The sequence below is a fragment of the Lissotriton helveticus genome, chromosome 8 (assembly GCF_964261635.1).
Source record: "Lissotriton helveticus chromosome 8, aLisHel1.1, whole genome shotgun sequence".
NCBI lineage: Eukaryota > Metazoa > Chordata > Amphibia > Caudata > Salamandridae > Lissotriton > Lissotriton helveticus.
In genome coordinates, this window is record NC_136069.1 from 50,075,292 (window position 1) to 50,094,717 (window position 19,426).

Sequence of the window (19,426 nt, forward strand, 5' to 3'; positions counted from 1 at the left end):
GGGGTGAGTGTCTGAAAAGTTTCAGCACTCCGTCCATCATCTCCTTGTGTTTGCTTAATACTCAATAGCCAGCTGTGTTCCAATTCTGTTTCTCCTGTTTAACACTGTTTAAAAAAACAAAATGATTTCTTAATTGTCTCACAGCTCACTTGCAGCACCACCTTGGCACAGGTTGTAGATAATCCAGCTTCTCTTATAATGGCAACTGTGTCATTTAATGGTGAGTCGCCATTGACCTAAAGTCTGTCTTGAATACCAAAGTTGTGTGTATAAATTACGATCTGGTCCTGATTGTGTTTTTTCCTCATAAATTGGTATTAAATAAAAATGCTCTGCCCAAGGTGCATAAGGTAATAGATATTCTCTTAAAAGCAAAGGAGGAACTGAAAACTAAACTAGAGAATATATCCCAAGCTAAAATCAATGAAATAGTGGAATACAAAGAATGGGTTGTCCTTCTTGTGAGTGCGTGCGAATGGCTCTATAAGCTGTGTGTAGATCTATAGGAGAGCTTAACCAGAATATTTTAGTAGATCCATTTGCCCTAATTAAAACATGTGAAATGTTGTCCAGGATGTAAGGGTTCCAGTTATTTTTCAACCCTTGAGTAACCTGCAGCCTACCATCAGATCATGCTTACCCAGAAAGCAAGTTTTACTACTTTTGTAACCCCAATTGGATACTCTAGTTTTTGGAGAATGCCATTTGGGTTGGCATCAGCTGCAGCAGTATTTCAAAGATTAATTACCTACGTGATGTGTAATATATTTTTACTATGGTATCCTATTAATGGTAGAATCTAAAAATGTGCGTGAGTGCAGGTTGTTCTTGGAAAAGAAGGGCTTAACAGCAAAGCTGGAAAAATATAAATTTGTTGAAAGGGAGGTGTTGTACTTGTAGCATTTCTTAAGTGATGGGTTGTATTAAACCAATGGAGAAACTTATTGAAGCCATCATTAAAGCTTTAGTACCTCGCGACCAAGACAATCTACTATCCTTTTTAGGATTAGTTGAGATTTATTTAAAATTTGTGCCAACATTTCCCAGTTTGACTTTACTTTTCCTCTATGTCAACTACTCAAGAACCAACTTAAATGTGTTTGATTATACAAGTGTCCCTGTTCTTTCATGTCTGCTAAAGATTACATTTGTAGTGCTGCCCCTTTGCAAAGGTTTCACTCTACAGTCATTACCCCTAAGAGATTCTGATTATAGAAGATGTAGTTGCTTATGCTTTAAGATCACTTTTACCAATGAAGGAAAGGTACTCTAGAATTGAAAAACAAACCTGTATGTGTGTGGAGTTTATGCTTAATTTTTTGTTATTGTCGCATGAGAATAGACAATGACAATTGAAAGAGCTCTGGCAGCTCAATGGTTCAGCTTTATAATAACATGTTGCAACCTTTAAAGAACTCCCAGTGGTTTCCAACCCATTTCACCTCTCCCATCACCCCCTTCCCAGGGTGCTCACTGATTAGCAAACCATTAGAATATCCACATTCTTGCAGTAAATCGTATAGGCGGGTTTCCAGACGTAACCATTCTGAGGGCCCGGTCAGTTGGAGCAAACTCCGATATCTGGGGCAGGTCAGTTCTGTAAACTCTTGGGAAAGGAGCGAGATATATGGCTGACAAATATCTCTGTAAGAGTCCCCTTGAGTTGTAAGTGTCAAAGAGAGCCTCTCCATCCCCAGCACATGCCAAATCTGATGTAGCCAGTTCTGTTGGGTCGGAACCTTATCCGTTCCCCAGAGTGCTAGTATAGACTGGTGCGCTGTCCCTAGTGTGATGGCTGTATGTCGACCTCTTCGAGATTTAAGTGGATACATGAGTGGGTTGGGATGTTCCTGTATTGTATATGTGGATAATCTGGGTATCTGTGTTTCAAATACATTTCTATATCAGTCAAAATTTCATTCCAGAATTGTGTTATTTTAGGGCACTCCCACAGTATATGTAACAAAGTTCCAGGAGAGTCGCAATGCCTCCAGCACCTATAACTGCACGCCTTATTCCCTCTATGCAATCAAACTGGGGTCAGGTACCTATAAGTGACAATTTTTGTTGATGTCTCTATGCTTGATATGTTGGTGGCTGTGTGTCGTGCTCAATAATAGATATCCTGCCACTCCTTGTGGGACAGCTGTAGCCAGGGATAGACAAAGTTTGAACAATGTCTTAAGAGGTTGTGAATATGCTGACAAATCTTTTAAAAAAAGAAACCCGCGTTTAGTACCATGAAAGTGTCCAAACATGCCCTGAGAGAGCTTAAGTTTTGATATTATGAGATATCTGCACTGGAGTGAATGAATGAATCAATAGGGCAATTCTTAAGCGCACAGTCACCCGTAGTTGAGCATCCTGGCTCTATACTGAGCAGCACTGCAAACTTTGTCATGGGTCTGAAGGGGACAATTAGATGGTGGCGTGTCAGAATGCGTCAGGCGTTTGGAAAAGTCTTCAAGGATTTTTTTTATGCATCTTCCACATCTATCAATCGGAAGTGGGTTGGCATTATATTCCAAGTTTGGTGTGGAAACAATGGTGTTGGTAAGTGGTGAAACAGTTACATTAATTTTAGATTTGGTTGACAGATTTTCAAATTGGCTGGAGTATGAGGCAGTAGAAAGGATAGAAACAGACACTGTTATATGATTTATTTACCTTATGTTTATTAGAGAAGGATTCTCCGATTATTCTGATGGATAATGGCAATGGACTTACATCAGACAAGAAACTGTTTATGATAAAATATAAAACCATGTCTTTGTACCACCCATGTGGTAATGGTGCGGTGGAGCGGTACAACCATGTAGTTAAAGGAACTGGTCAGTTGGCTGTGGCAAATGGTATGAAGGGTGAATTGGAATTAGATATGATGTTGTGGGCATATCGCACAGAACCCTCAGAGTGTCCATAGTCTGGGTTAGTTGGGTAGGTCAATGATTAATGTTGGAAACCTAAAAGATAAAAGTTAACATCCGTAAGTTGCTGCAGCATTGCAAAATGTATCATGAGTAATCAATACTTTTATTTGATTTATAATAAAATCATAAAAGGGTGGATCTTACCACCATTTAGTCGATATTTACATTTTTTAAAACAACACAAAAACAGCTTCAAGTCAAAATAAAACGAAGAAGAATAAGGAAAGAGAAAGAATATAAAATTACACGGGCTTTTCGGGAAAGTGGTCTTAGGGGGATTATACATTTTGGAGAGGTGTTATGAATTGGATCAGAGTACGCTTTTATGCCTTACATTTTTGTGGGCTTTTCAAGAGGTGGTGTAAGAGGGAAAGTAAGATGTAAGATTGGATCAGGGTGCACTTTTGTGACATGAATTGAAGTGCTAGGGAGCGGGAACAAAAGAGTCCGTTAGGAAAATAAAGGTGGGTCCATGGGCGACTGTGTCCAGATCTATTTTTCTGAGTCCTCCTTGGTTGCAGCCTTATTTCCCAGCTCCTGAGCAGCATGCTCCAAAACTTTTATGGTATTGCAAGACAGTTTTATCCAGGACACGCTGAGGCATATGATGACGGCCGCCCTGCAGGTTCTCACCTGAGCAACTCTCAAGAGTGGTAACAAAAGCACTTTCCTTGGTTTCTGAAGTGCAGGGCATATACAAATTAAATGCAGTAATGATTCTGCGCCGTTGTTACAAAGGCGGCAGTCGGAGGTTGGCCACGACTGTTGCCATTTGGGGGTGCGATCTTTGCTCACAAAGCAGCCCAACCTTAGCAGGCTTAATTTCCTTTTGTAATGGTCCCTGAAGCAGTCTTGCAAGTATGGATCAGGCTTCAAATTGATGTATGATGGCAGTACAAACCAGGTGTGGTTTTTACCAGCCACGGCAGCTTTGTCCATTAATAGGGACGCTTGTTTGGTTGCATTGTTGGTTCGCAGTTTGAAAGCAGTGTAAGTCATGGGTGCATGCCAAGATTCATCCAGTGCTAATGATTGCAGCGCTTGCCTGAGGGACTTATATATTGAATTGGGAAGTCCAGCCTGTTTTTCCACTTCCAGCCAGCACAGATGTGCCAGGGAGTGATCTTCTGCGTCCCTCATTCGCCAATAATGTTTGACTAGCGCTCCTTGTCTTGCCGGGAGCTGATTTGTGAGACTGTATTCCAAGCGTATTTGGGCTTGCGAAATATAGCGCGGGATTGAGAAAAGGTTTTTAAAGAGGCTTGATTAGGCGAGGTTTAGCGCTGTAAAGTCCCGGGTTGCCATCATCTCAGAACCATATGTGAGTGATGGCAAGAATTTGGCAGCTACGATCTTTAAGATGTGGGCAGTAGAGTTTCCACGTAGATGTTTTTGGACTGTTTTGAAAGCAAATTGGAGCTGTTTAGCTTTTGATTTCCCCTGTTCCAAGTGCTGTTTATATTTTAGTTGATAGTCCAGTAAGATGCCCAGGTATTTATATTGGTCTACCTCTGTTAATGTAATGGAGTTTATCTTCCAGATACATTTTTGTCTTTTCTTGCGAGAGCCGGAGAAACATAGGACGTTTGTTTTTTTGAGGTTTATTGTCAGTTGCGCATTCGAGAGGTACGACGCTAGCTTAGAGATCATGCGTTGTAGGCCGAGAGGAGTTTGTGACAAAAGCACTATGTCGTCTGCGTATTGTAAGCTCATTATGGGTAAATTACCCAATTTTGGTGGATCTCCCTGAATAGAGCGTAAATCGCTTTCTAGGTCCGCTGTATAAATGTTGAAAAGGCAGGGGGCCAATACGCAGCCTTGTTTTAAACCATTAAATGTGCGGAATTTATTTGTCAGACATCGGCCGTCTCCTTTTTTCACATGGACCCAGGTTTGTGAGTACAGCTCTATAATTGCTCCCATTAGCTTTGGCGGCGCACCCCAGGCTTTCATTTTGGCCCAGAGTTTGGATCTTGGTACTTTATCAAAGGCCGCTTTTAAGTCTAAAAAACAAGTATACAGCGCGTTAGAGTTGTCAATTGCCCTTTTTGCTAGTAGGGTTATTGCAGATAAGTTGGTAAGAGTTCCCATTCCTGGGCGAAAACCTGTTTGAGTCGGGGGGATTAACCCTATGCTGCTTACCCAAGCCTCCAGTTCTACCAGTATATTTGACACATAGATCTTTGCCTCCACATCTATTAAGGCGATTAGCCTGTAGTTATTAGGGTCAGAGCGAGACCCAGCTTTATGTATTGGGTGTAAAATGCTGCCCCTCCACGATTCGGGAATATTCCCGGTCTTTACACTATGACAAAATAGAGGGAGTAATTGGCTGGCCCAAAACGTGGGGTCTTTCTTGAATAGGGCGTTGGGAAGACCATTTGGTCCGGGGGCTCCATCTGCTCTCAATGATTTTATGGTGTTCAAGACCTGCGTTAGTGTCATCAGGTCGTTGTCACCTATATGCTTTGTTATTGGTTGTTCGCAGGTAGCTTTGGGGTGAGCGGGCTTTGAGTCTGTCGTTGTTCTCAGGCTTGACAGGGCGCACTCCGGAAGAGGCGCAACTTTATTTTCTAATGGTGTATCAAAGGTAAAATTGTATAATAGATCGATGTGGCTACACCAAAGCTGGTCAGTCATGTCTGAGTTGAACTGCCGATGTTTGCCGTTGAGCATGAAGTTTATTTTTGCCCAAAAGTCTTTTGAGTTCTGCAGCTTACTAGCATGGAGTATAGTGCACGCTCCATTGTAAATACGGAGTCTGTAAGATGGACAGAGAGATAGGCCAATGGGAAGGAAGTTGAAGAAAGGAATGAGTATTTTTTTTCTGACCAAAGGAAGGTTGTGTAAATTATGAAGAATGTTGCAAGACCAAGGCGATGGGCAGGTGTGGCATCTATGTCATGTGAATTTGGCCAAGGAAACATTTTGCACTAGAAAGTGAGCGGCTTGGTAAAACTGAAAGTGAATGTAAGCATGATTGGCTAGATTTAGAAGAAAAGTGTGAAAAGAATGTGAGTGCTGGGGAACTTCTTGTGTGCGGGGAGGTTTGTCCCTGTTGCAAATGAGACAAACCTTTTGTTCTTGATTTTTCACATTTGAACTACCTGGTTTTTGGACTTTTGTTGTGAATGAGCCTCACTACCTGAGTCTCACTCATGGTAGAGTGGCCGTTTGCTCGCTGCCAATGTCTGCCTTTTAAGATAAGGCTGCTCTTGTGCAGGTATGCTAAGAGGCTCTGTGCTGGGTACATGTGAGCACATTTGTGTGTGCTGTGCCTGCAAGGCGGCTGGCTTGTGTAGCCCGGTATCTGTGCAGAGGTAGCCTGTCTCAGAAGGAACTCTTAAAGGATTGATATTGACCTGGATTAGACCTATTAATCTAGGTGACCATTCAGAGTGTAGGTCTGTACTGCTTACATCTGTGGTGTTTACACCATATTACATATTATAGGTGAAATCTGTCCTGAAGTACAATTTCTTGCTACTTAGCCCATATTTGCATTTAGATTAATACCTCTCTGGACCCTGTAGGTCTGAGTGTAAATTACCACCCCTAACATCCGACATACACACCATATGGCACTTTTAGAACTATTATATTTACCACTCTGAAGTTGACCTTATATAGGGACAACTTAGATAAAGGTGTTACCACAATACGGCAGACTCTCCCATTCTGGCAATGTCTGCTGCTTTCGCCTGTAGGCCATGTGCCCATTATCAAAATAGTCATCTTACCTCATCTTAACATATGCATTTTTTTGCACCTTCACTTACTTCTAGGAGTAAGTAAAAGTACATGAATACATATACTTGAATATGAATATTAGATGAACTATCATAAATCAAATATGGCATGTAATACATGTTTGAAATTCAGTGAATGCTACTTCGAGTTAAAAAAGATGACTATACATTCAAGTAAATGAGTATATGAAACATAATAGACAGTAGATAAGCAGGAAAACACAATGATTATGTCAGTATTCCAGACTGAAATACAAATACAGGAGAAAGGGGAAACAAAGCTTCAATTGTTAGAACGGATATCTATGTAGTACTCTGCTATCCTGCTCTGGGGATGGGTGTGTGTTTTATATTGTTAGGTTGTTAGGATAAATGTGTTGTTCAATTGTTAGAACGGCTTTCTAAGTAGTGTTCTGCTATCCTGCTCTGGGGATGGGTGTGTGTTTTAGATTGTTAGGTTGTTAGAACGGGTGTCTATGTAGTATTCTGCTATCCTGCTCTGGGGATGGGAGTGTGTTTTATATTGTTAGGATAAATGGGTTGCTCAATTGTTAGAACGGGTATCTATGTAGTATTCTGCTGTCCGGCTCTGGGGATGGGTGTGTGTTTTATATTGTTCGGATAAATGTGTTGCTCAATTGTTAGAATGGGTGTCAATGTAGTATTCTGCTATCCTGCTCTGGGGAGGAGTGTGTGTTTAATATTGTTAGGTTGTTTGGATGAATGCGTTGCTCAATTGTTAGAACGGATGTCTATGTAGTATTCTGATACCCTGCTCTGGGGATGGGTGTGTGTTTTATATTGTTAGGTTGTTAGGATAAATGTGTTGCTCAATTGTTAGAACGGGTGTCTAGGTAGTATTCTGCTATCCTGCTCTGGGGATGGGATACATGTGTTGCTCAATTGTTAGAACGGGTGTCTAGGTAGTATTCTGCTATCCTGCTCTGTGGATGGGTGTGTGTTTGTGTGTCACCTTGGCATGTGCCCTGCTATAGGCAGATCCAGAATGAGGCAGCTTGGGTGTTCTGCAGATGTTGGTGTGGTAAAGTCAGTTGTGTGGAGTGTGAGCAGGACACATGTTGATCATTAGGCAAAGGTTCTGGAGGGCGTCCATGTGGGGTATGTTGTAAGCAGAATAATTTGCTCCGGTATGACAATACATGGCTACAATCAGTTGAGCTCTGGGGACTTCCTGCAGTATGTGACAGCAGACGTCTGCAGTCTACAGAACGCAGGGAATTTGCAGCAAGGGTGACAGAACAAGGCTACAGTATAGTGAGCTCCAGGACTTTCAGCGGTGTGTGACAACAGACGCTACAGTCTAGGGGGCTCCTGGGACATTCAGCGGTATGACACTACATGACTTCAATCTAGTGAGCTCCGGTATGACAGTACATGACTTCAGTCTAGTGAGCTCTGGGGACTTTCAGCTGTGTGTGCTACAGTCTAGGGAGCTCCAGCTTAAGCCCTCATCAGTTTCCAGTGGTGTAGCTAAAACCCTTTGCTGCCCGTGGTGGTCCCTGCAGCAGCCATTTAAAACAAAAAATATTTTTTATTGATTTTGTTTTCACAACAGGCATGTAATATAGCCGTAGTGATACTCAGTGTGCATCCTATCAACATCTCCCCTGGACAATTGGTTCATTGTATCCTAGTGTTTCAGGCATGATGTGTATATTCATACAATCTTGGTCTATCCCTGGCTAGCCATGAGCCATAGTGATAGACAGCAATCGGAGAAAGGTCCAATTCTTAATAGCAACAAAGACATGCCAGTGCTGTTACGCCTGAGCGATATAACAAAAAGAATAGGCCACCCCACTCCCATGCCCCTCCCCACCCACCTCTCTCCACTGGTATGTCTCATCTACTAACAGCTTAACATTGACATATCAACAAAACCTACAGCAGCACAGATTACAATATCAGCAATACAGAACAGCCTGCCCGCCATTGCAGCTGCATCCCAAAATGTTCGAGACAGGGGTTTCCATCTTACTCTCAAGGCTTCAGGGGGCCCCTGTTGAAGTACCGGGTTATTTAGAAACCAGCGGTGCCAGGGGACACACCCAAAGACTTCAGATTCTCCTGTCTCAGACTACAGAAACGCAGAAACTTCTTGGTGACGTCAAAGATAAAATTTTATTGGCTGCAACCAGTAACAGATATCCTAGAAGTACAACACGGTGTATGTTCTCAGGAGACTGCTCAATTTGACAAAGCAAGTCATCCCTTTTATACCAAATATTGTGCTTCAGGCAACATTCCTTATTTACAGTTGACCAATCCCATGTGCACATCAAAAGCATTGCATGACAAACCCACATTTTATTGTCCAGCCCACCATCAATTACCCCAACATTCTTCATCAGGTAAATCGAACGGACCCCTAATAAAAATGGGCACCTCCTCATCGTAAACAGGCCATAAAGAAAGGAGCATAGACAGGTGTGAGTAAGATAAGTCATAGTTGTGTGCAGTAAAAGGTTTATGGTGTCCTGTGCCTTACTTCGTAATCTTGATCAGCTACTGGGAAAGGAACTGGCCTAACCAGTTTGGCCTCGTGCAACGGAGTCAGCTTGCCCAGGTCACACAAGAGTCAGCTAAAGGTGTATGTGTCCCAAGGACTCGTTCGGCCGCAGTCATCGGCCTATGTGAGGGCAACCACAAAATGGCTGCCGTACACAAAATGGAACCCGAGGGTTCAGAATGGAATCCCATATTTCATAGTGAATCCATCACTCGAACATGATGAAAACACTCGTACATAATGTAATGTAATGTATGTATACTTGTAAAGCGCACTGTTACCTCGTTACGTGGCGTCCTGGCGCTGTTTACCGCTGGGGAACCCGTCCTGGCTTTCCCTGTGAGAGGGCACCCCAAGGTGAAGCCAGGCATCCCCGGCGTTGCAGGGGCCGTTGTGGAGATTAAGCAAGCTATTGCCCAGAGTTGCAGAGTGGGACCCATGGTTAGGGTAGGCACCTAAGCGAAAATTATCGAGTCCGTGGACATTGACCCAAGACCCTGCCGCATTGGGAAATGAACCCTGGTCCTGGTCATAATATATTCGTCATTTTCGGTCTGCTATTACAAAAATCGTCATGATACGACGACTTTTATGAAACGGGCTCAGAATCTCAGTACCTCACTGTCTGCACGTCTGGGATCGAGGTTTCATCTGAATCTACCTGTGGTTTCAGCAATGATACCACTATGGCCTCCCATGCCGTAGATGGCTCCAATGCCTTATCATTATTAGACCGTTTAGCCTGCTGAAGCCGGACTGTTCTTTCACTTGTTGCCCATTTAATTAGCTCTGCTTTCCACCTCCCGAAATTGGGCCCTCGCCTTGATTCCCAGTGCGTCGTGATGTCCCTCTCAGCTAGCAACAAGCCTAGATCTACAAATGTACTTGTTACCTTTGTTTTGGGGGTGTGTGGAAACCAATGCAATAAGCAAGTACTCATGTCAGGCTCCAACCATCTCACTGTAACGTCGCAAAGAATGCCCACTACCTCCTCCCAGTACGTTCCTATGTGTGGGCAGCCGCACATCATATGCTGGAACTCCGCCCCTTCCAAGTTACAGCGTGGGTTTTGAGCAGTGTCCATCTCTGCACCCCCATCATTTTAGTTATACATAATCCCCTCACTATCACTTTAAAAACATCCCATTCCCTGGACGACGTTGAGGCTGTGCCTTCATTCTCGAGGCACTATTGAGTAATGCACGTCTCAACCTCTTCACAGAAAACTGGATCCTCCAGGGCCTCGGACCGCAACCACCAAGTCGGAATCGCTGGTCTCTCTTGGGTCCAGTTTATCCGCAATAATAACGGGTTATGATCCGAGTGTTCGCATGAGGTATTCACTATGGCCCACTTTAGAATGAATGTCTGGGGTGCATAATAGGGCATCTAGCCACGCATGTAATTCGTGCAACGCTGATAAAAAGGAGTAATCCCTCTCTCTCGGGTGTAACGCCAGCCACGTGTCTATTAACCCCCATCTATCTTGCCAGTCCGCCTGAACTTGGAGATTCTGTGGATGGGCGCTTTGGGCAACGGGGGGTGCAATCGATCCAGGTCAACATCAGTTATAGAATTAAGGTCACCACCCATTATTACCGAGCCGGTCAGGAACATCGCCAACCCCCCCGACAGTTGGGTAAAAAAGGCCACCTGATCCACATTGGGAGCATAGACACTACACAATGTCACATCTGTACCATTAAGGCGTCCCGCCACAGCCACAAATCTCCCTTCTGGGTCCACTAAATGCTGCGTCGGCTGGAACGGACCCCTGCTCTGACCCATATCAATGCTCCTCTAGTGAAGGCCGAGTATGTTGTGCAAAATAGCTGCCCTCTCCACCTACGCTGCAACGCCACCCCCTCAGTACGGCCAATATGGGTTTCCTGGAGGAAAGTGATGTGGACCCCCCGTTGCACCAGGTAAGCATGCACCTTATAACTCCGCAGCATTGTATGTATCCCCGCACGTTCCATGCGATGCACTTTAATTCAGGCAATGTCCCCATATTGTAGTCAAGGTCTCAAAAGTGGCTGCCCACTCCATATGGACACACAGGTGGCCCTAACTTCCCCAGAGGAAAAAAAAAAAACCAACATCCCCACCTGTGAGAAGTTGGCCTGATGTGCAGTGCTCACTATTCTAGTGATCACTATATATCAGTCCAAACAACCCTTATTGATGATTGGTTGTAAGTCAACCTTATAGACCAGCTATCCTAGTAGCATGGATACGAGCAGTCTAAGGCTAAGACTCTAGAGGGCGTGTTAAGCCAGCTGTTTTACCATCACATTACCCCTTGAACACCAAGTGAAAGGACACCACACAAGTTGTTATGAAAATAAACAGTGTATTTATTTATAACAAGACTACCCTGGCTCTTTATGAGACAGGGAGCTAAGCACACAACAAAACTCTTATAAAAATACTTCAAGTTGCACAGTTTACACAAATGCCCGAGGGGCACGAAAAACCATATACTACAAAAGTGGAATGCGAATTACTAGCAGGTAAGTAACGATTCTCAGAGGCTTTAGAAACGCTAGGCCTACAATACTGAACACTCAGGTTAGAAGCAGGAGGCCTAGGGAAGCCACGTGCAGAGTGGGAACTCTCACGCGTAAGGCGGGAAAAAGCCTATGGAAGCTAGAATTCACAAAGTTACTGTTCTCGGGCGAACCCGACTAGCTGGGACGAAAACGGGAGTGGATCCGAACACTTGGAGTGTTGGACTATGCTGGGGCACCGGAGTGCTGGATTTACCTAGCCCAGGGGCTGCGGCTGCATAGGGTTCAAGTTGCGTCGGAAAACCACGTTGACGGACCAGGAGCCTGAAGAAGAAGTTGCTGGCAGGCGGCCAGTGAAGAAAAGTTCGAAGAGATCCAAGCCTGGATCAGGGAAGAAGAAAACCTGAAAGCAGAGGGGACCAAGTTCTGAATCACTAGCCAGTGATTAAGTGGGCACCAGGATGGCACCGGGCGAAGTCACCGCAGTCAGGTGAGTGGGCGCTGCTGGGCTCTGCAGTCTCTCGGACCAGGAGGCGTTGTCGGCGACCAGGATGGAGGTGCGAGCTGTCCCACGAAGGTTCTTGCTGTCGACGTCGCTGGACCCAGGATTGGGGCAACAAGTCTTGGCAAATGCAAGGCCCACGCGGTGGACCTAAAATGGCGTCTTGAGAGGACCAGGAGGGTCCAGGATACTTCTCTGATGGAGGGAAGCAAGGGCCAGTCTGGAGCAACCAGACCAGCAGTGTTTGTCGTTGTGGAGCATCGTGAAGGGGCCACTAGCCAACGGGCAAGCGACCTGGACAACGCGGTAAGCAGCAAAGAGCAGAAGGGCCCCACGCAGATCTCGTGGATGCAAGGGGGCTGAACTTCGGTGCTGGAGCTGCTCAGGGTCGGGGCTTCTCTTACCCCAAAGCACTCGGTCGAGGGTCACTCGGATGTCGTGCTGGACAAGCGTCGTGCAGTTCAGAAGATGGCCGGTCCCTCGAGGTCTCGTCGCACCCACGGATCACAGCTGGGCTGATGATGTAGGTTGAGGTCAGAGGTGCCAGGGAAGCCGGTTCTCGTCATGATGAAGCAGTCTTGATCCGAAGGAGAGACTGGCAACAAACCGCGAAGCTTGGTTGGTGCCTGCTGCTGCAGGGTGACTACTCCTTAGTCACAAGGGAGAAAATCTTGTGTAGAGTCTTGAGTTCTTCTTGTAGAAGGTCGGTTCAGGATTCAAAGATTGATCTAATTTGGAAGGGGGCCTGCTCCTACCTTTATCCTGCAAAAGGGGGCTGGCACGCGACTAAGTCCTGCCCTATGGGTGGGACTAGGAGGGGGGTGGTTACACCCCTCTCCTTTGGCGGGCTTTCCCCAGCTCAGGGTCTGGTGTGCCCCTGGAACTGGTTCAAGCCGGCCTATGCACAGTGAGCACCGGGGTGCCACTTGCAGTCACCGTCCTCTAAAGCCCTGCCTACCTAGAATACACAAAACCCTGTCTGGGACGGTTCTGGCACCGCCCCTGGCAGGAAACCCTTTGTCCTTGCCTCCTGCTCTGGGAGGACTCCCAGCAGCAGGAGGGCAGACTTGTGTCTCGGTGGCAGCATCCATTTTGTGGAGCTAAGGCTCTGTCTGACTTTAACCGGGGTTACAGGTTACATACATGTCGTGTCCCTCTAGAAGGGTGGAATGCTAACCCCGTCGCCAGAATTGGCGAGGGGTTAGTATTCCAATTCGTATGACACCTTACTCGACATGTTTTGATAAAGCGATACCAGAGTTGTCATATAACCGCGAGGATTATAATGCACTTAAGAGTATATGGTATGCGATATCATGGAAACGGCTAAGGGATAGATCCCGAAAGCCGCAGACAGGCTCAGCTCACCATCTCACACGATTCCAAGCACTCTGCCTTCAGGATTGTCAAGGCCTGCCATAGGAGTGACTGATAGGAGATCTGTGTGTCCATTTAGGGTTAGATATAGGTATACTATATCTAAAGCAAAGGGTGATTACACCACCTTGCCCCAGCTGTCGTGCAGCCAGTTGTGTCAGATTTGGATGGCCAGCCAGGGGTGGCATAATACATGCTGCTGCCCCTGGTAGGCCCTGGGTACACCTATGCCCTGGGTACCTAAGGTACACTGTACAGGGACTGATAAGGTGACTCAGTATCCAATTAGATATGTACCTAAGGCACATGGAATCCATTTTAACAGAGAGAGCAGTGGGCCTGGGGTCCTGAATAGCAGGGCCCCAGGTCAACTAAGTCAGAAAACCAGCAAAACACCAGGCAAAAAGTTGGGGGCAACCATAGTCAGGGATCTACCTTCCTACACCACCTCAGAACAGGGACCAAATATCTAGTTCCCATCCAAACAAAAAACTAACTTCCCCTCCAGTAGCTACCGAGGGGCTACAAACTGTAAAAGACAGGAGGGCTGGCCAAGAGTGGAGAAAATCTGACCTTTGACGCCACCGCTGTGAGGCAGTCCAATCTGAGGGAGCCGCTGTGTTCCCACCACCCTAAATGCCTCTACTACTCGTGAATTTCTAGAAACCCATGGGGAGGAAAGTGATATGCAAGGGTCAGCCATTCCTGCGGGCTTTCAAGAAGCAGTCTTACAAGTTTAATCGTCTACAATCTCATTCGCTGTCCCTGGCGTGACAAGCGGCAGTTGAACACTGTCCATATCAGTTCCATCGGAATGCGTTCCCTCCGAGCCCTTCTCTGATTCAGTCACCACCGTCGATGCCGCCCTACTTTCTTGCAATATTGCCGATACCGCATGTAACGCCACCGTTCTCTCCTTCTCCGTTTGAGTACCTGTGGGTCTCGGATTGCCATGCCGGCGCAGTCTGATGCGCTGCGACCGGTGTGGGCGCGGAGCGTCCGCAGGCGGCCAGACGTCCTGCTTCACCCGACCCTGTTCTATAGGACTCTAACCAGGTCCTTGCCTCCTCAGGACTATCATGGAAATACGTCTTTCCATCCATGGTCACCCGCAAGCGCGCAGGGAACATCAGGGAATATTGAAGACTTTCATCACGGAGTGCCTTCTTGACCTCCAGGAACAAAGCCCGACGGCACTGCTCTTCAAACGTGTAATCCGGGAACAATGTGTCGTTATTGTCGTCCACCCTGTAGGAGCCAGAGGAGCGAGCCCTATGCAGCAGCAGGTCCCTATCTTTATAGTGTTGCAATTTTGCTACCAACGGCCTGGGCGGGCGTCCGGGAGCCAATGGTCGAGCCGGTACACTATGTGCCCTCTCCAAGGTATAGAAGGGGGTCAAGCCCTCAGGGGCTACCTCAGTCCGCAGCCAATGTTCTAAGTAGTCAATCGTATTGGCCCCCTCCATCCCTTCCGGCAGCCCCACCACCCGTATGCTGTTCCTTCTGTTTCGCCCTTCAGCGTCTTCAGCCCTTCGCTCCAGGGTTTGTAAACCGTGCGTGACGTCGCTCATCTGAGCTTCCAACGCCTTCTGAGCAGGCTCTAGGACCTCCTCCTTTGCTTCAGTCTGTTTAACACGGTCAGCCAATTTAGCATGGTCCGGACAAAGAAGACCCAACCCATGCGCCACATGTGCAATGTCCTGCTGGAGGGTACCTCTAGTGTCGCTAATGGCTTTTGAGTATCTGGTCGACCTGCTGCTGCATCATTCTCCCAGTCTGTGGCTCCACTATCTCCTGTGTCCCTCGACCCACGACCTTGTCCTCCGGCTTCGGGGGTGCTTCCCCCTGCTTCCCTCGAGGCTTCCTCATAGATGTAGCGCTTCAGACAACCAACACCGGCCCAACCCTCTGGCAGTCCCTCCGCTTCGCTCGAGCAGGCGATAGTCGCCAGAGAACACCTACTGCTAAGGAGGTTCCACTTGCTGGATCCCACAACAGACCTCTCGCCGCTTAGCATCCAGGGGAACCCCCTACTTCCTCCCAACAGTCCTCTTAACCATTCACTTAGCAACCTCCGTTATTATCGGTCTCTGAGGTGTAGGGAGTCCCCCCTCCTGCAGTCCATATCACTCCCCTGTGTATACAGAGGAAGAGACCAGTAACCAGGGGCTGGTGCTTTTCAGCAAGGGTCCCATCCAGCCAAGCCTCTCAATCCTGGGGCCGATACAGCCATGCGGGTCCCACCTGGATTGGGGCGCCCTGCCAGGTCACAGCACGCCCGTGGCCAGTGTCTCTTTTCAAGAGGCATCCCCTGATCTCCTCAACCATCGCTGGGGGTGGACCTCCACTTGTCCCCAGATGTAGCACTACCATTTACAGGTCAAGTCCATCCACTGTGCTCCCAGCAATGACCGCAGTCCGAACTCCCAGAGAGTGGCCCCCTGCTTCTCTGCCTCTCCCCACGCAGTCTCTGCTCTGCAGGGCCAACTTGACCCGCTCCGCCGTCTGCCCGTCACCCCTACCGGTTCGTTGTTTTGCAGGCTCCTCCGCTATCATACTGGCCCTCGCGACCAGGCCAACTCCACAGTCCCCGCTCACCCGATCCTCCAGGGACCTCTGTGTGCCTGTATAGGCGTCCACCAATTACCCCTATTAGTGCACTGCCGCCTCAATCGCCCTCAGGAGATACTCCCTTGCGCCTCCCAGGTACGAAGCCTTCCACTCCTCAGTGCCTGGAAGAGGATGGGCGGGTCTTCAAGCTGCGCCCTCCAGCGAGCCCGCAATGCTTAACCCAGCCAAGAGGGGCGCCGCCTAGACCCCCGCCAGCCACCATTGGTCGAGCTGCCACAGGCAACGTGTCTGCCCTCTCCTCCGGCTGCCACTCATCACGTCCCTGTCAGGCACTTTCCAAGCCAGGCAATACTCTCAGCACTCTCGTCTCCGTGACCTCCTTGCCATATGCCCAGTCAGGTTGTATGATTAAACCACTACCTCCTAAACAACGAATTCCTAAACCACGAATGCTGAACCTCGAACCACTACATTTTTAACTACGACTTCCCGAACCACGACAAATATACAATTTGCTTATTACCACATTATACCCCCAGTGCTTTCCTGTACTATTTACAAAGGACACCTGTCCCTTCACTCAGCACAACAACACGTAGATGTGCTTCAGTGAGTCGACTTCGTCAACTGTAAAGAAATGTCTCCAGTGCAACCTGGCATGTGCATGCGAAGTCCATTCATCTGTAAAATCAAATCGGTAAAGTATTTCATCTGAGGTGGGTGTCGTAGTAAATAAAAGTACATTAAATCCGCTCCCCTCGAAACCGTGTTAGTAAAAGTTTGCCTGTGAGATGTTATCAGATTTCTTTTTGGTCCCGGTCCACAGTTTCTAGAAATTATCAAGGAGCTCGAAAGGTCACTGTGTAACTCAAGTTTCCTAATCCTGATTCCAGGAGAGCTGACCTGTGCCCTTTCTGTCAACACAGGCCTAATCATTTATGCTATGGCAGCTAGCCTTGCGCTAAAACATGCTCATCATTTCCATAAGCATTCTTTAAGAGTTCCAATTCTGTTTAAATAATAATTCATTTTTTAATTTCCCTGTTCTTTTTTAATCATGACGGGCAGTGCTACATACACTTTTCAAATAAATTAGTAAACCAATAATGTGGCTGCCTAACTTTTAAATATAGTGGGGGCAGAACAATCCAAGATGAATAACTTTCTTAACCCAGACATCCGCTTTTGTTGAGAATGTATTTGGAAACAGAAGTGCGAACCACATGCAGCAGATTGAACCAGGTAAGTTTTTTCATTGTTCATGTAGTCCTTGTTCAAGTGAGCCGTGGTTTAAACGATTCGTTGTTCAGGAAAGGTCGTTGTTAAAATTCGTTGTTTAATACCGTCGTTGTTAAAGAGTCGTGATTAAGGCTGTTTCCCGCCCAGTCAATATCTTGCCAGTTCAGGGGGTCGGATGCCGCTCCACGCTCCTAGAAGCCTTTAAATTGCAGCCATCTCGGTCCGAATCCTTTCTCTCGGCACACAATAACAGCTGACCAGCCGCCACCAGCGCCATTTTGAGAGCGCCCAGGCTCGCGATAGGGGGAAGGGAGGTCGAATCCAGGGACAATCCCCCTCGTATAGCCCTCGGAGTGACGCCCAGACAGGAGAGGCACTGCTCCAATTTCCTTACGCCTCCTCCGGTCGGGCCACTGCAGGTCGCACTCCGACTGTTCGTCGCTCACCTCGTGATTACCCACAGCCGGGTACTCCCAGAGCCGAGCCGACACCCACAATGCTTGTGCCTCCGCAGACCCCGCTCTGTGACCACCGCAAGTGTCCTGCCAAGCCAAGGGGCGGGTGGCGCTCGTTACCTGCAGAAAGAGACCTCCTAGTCTCAAATGCTCCAGTCTGAGTCACTCCTCTGGGTTCATGAAAGAGGATGAACGGCCGCCGCTGGTGCCACTGTGCAAGCTCGGGCCAAGCTCAGCACTCCTCTCGGTTTCCGTTCTCCGCCTTGTATCTAACGTTGCCTGATGTTGTCGTTGCCGGCCCCCAGTGCCCACAAGCATAATCCCCGGTTCTCAGGCGATCGGTACTGGTCCCCAGTCCAGGATAAAGCGAGGGGTCGGCGCAAAGCTCCTAGCTCATGCGGCCGTCCTCATCGGCCTCTTAGCCACGCCCCTGTCCCTGCGGCTGCCATATATAAGAGTGGGGGTGCTGGTGATTCCTATGGCCGCAGGGAAGAGTGGGGGGAGGCTGCCGCGCCCAAAACCCGTGCCGCCCAGGGCAGACTGCCCCCCATGCTACGCCACTGTCTGTTTCCCTCTTTTAAAGATGTTTCGGAGCCACATAAGTGGTCACATGCACTACTGACAGGAAAAGCATTCATAAACTTGTTAGTTGTATGAGAGGAACTGTGGGGACACACTGAAGAGAGACGAATTACCGTGGCTGTTTACAATTTTCCAAAGAAGTGAGCTCATAAAGAAAAATATGTTACTGTATGCTGTGTTTAAAAAAAAAATCACACATCAATGACTTTCAGGTATAGCACGATATCAGGGCTAGGAGGAAATGCAGCCTATGAGAGACAAGCACTGGCGTTGCCAATAGGTCTCGCAGTAGGAAAGTTGGAGCTATTACAATTGCCAATAACAATGCCTTTTATTTTTGTTTTCATTTTAAAAACATAAAGGGCTTTGTCATTTACAAAACCAATAGCTCCAACTTTCCTACTGCGAGACCTATTGTGCACTGCACAGTGTGTGTGAAAGTGGCACTGTGTGGGTGTGAGTGGCTTTGAGTGAGTGTCGTTGCGTGGGTGAGTGGCGTTGCATGTGTGAGTGGCGTTGCGTGTGTGAGTGGCGTTGCGTGTGTGATTTGCGTTGCGTGTGTGATTGGCATTGCATGGGTGAGTGTGGCGTGGCGTGTGTGAGAGTGGGCTTGCGTGGGTGTGAGTGGCATTGTGTGTCTGAAAGTGGTGCTGTGTGGGTAAAAGTGGCACTGCGTGGGTGTGAGTGGCGTTGCGTGTGTGAGTGGTGTTGCGTGTGTGAGTGGCGTTGCGTGTGTGAGAGTGGGCTTGTGTGGGTGTGAGTGGCGTTGTGTGTCTGAAAGTGGCACTGCGTGGGTGTGAGTGGCGTTGCGTGTGTGAGTGGCGTTGCGTGTGTGAGTGGCGTTGCGTGAGTGGTGTTGCGTGCGTGAGTGGCGTTGCGTGCGTGAGTGGCGTTGCGTGCGTGAGTGGCGTTGCGTGCGTGAGTGGCGTTGCATGTGTGAGTGGCGTTGCATGTGTGAGTGGCGTTGCATGGTTGAGTGGC

At 47.5% G+C, this 19,426-nt stretch overlaps 1 long non-coding RNA gene across 1 annotated transcript in view; it reads right to left on the reverse strand.

Annotated features, from left to right (window-relative positions):
* Positions 1-2,656: 2,656 nt before the first annotated feature.
* LOC144772345 (uncharacterized) overlaps positions 2,657-19,426 on the reverse strand; it is a 56,339-nt gene continuing 39,569 nt past the window's right edge. Inside the window, exon 3 of the long non-coding RNA XR_013599719.1 lies at positions 2,657-2,963. This is a non-coding gene — a long non-coding RNA (uncharacterized LOC144772345). The remainder of the gene's footprint in view (positions 2,964-19,426) is intronic.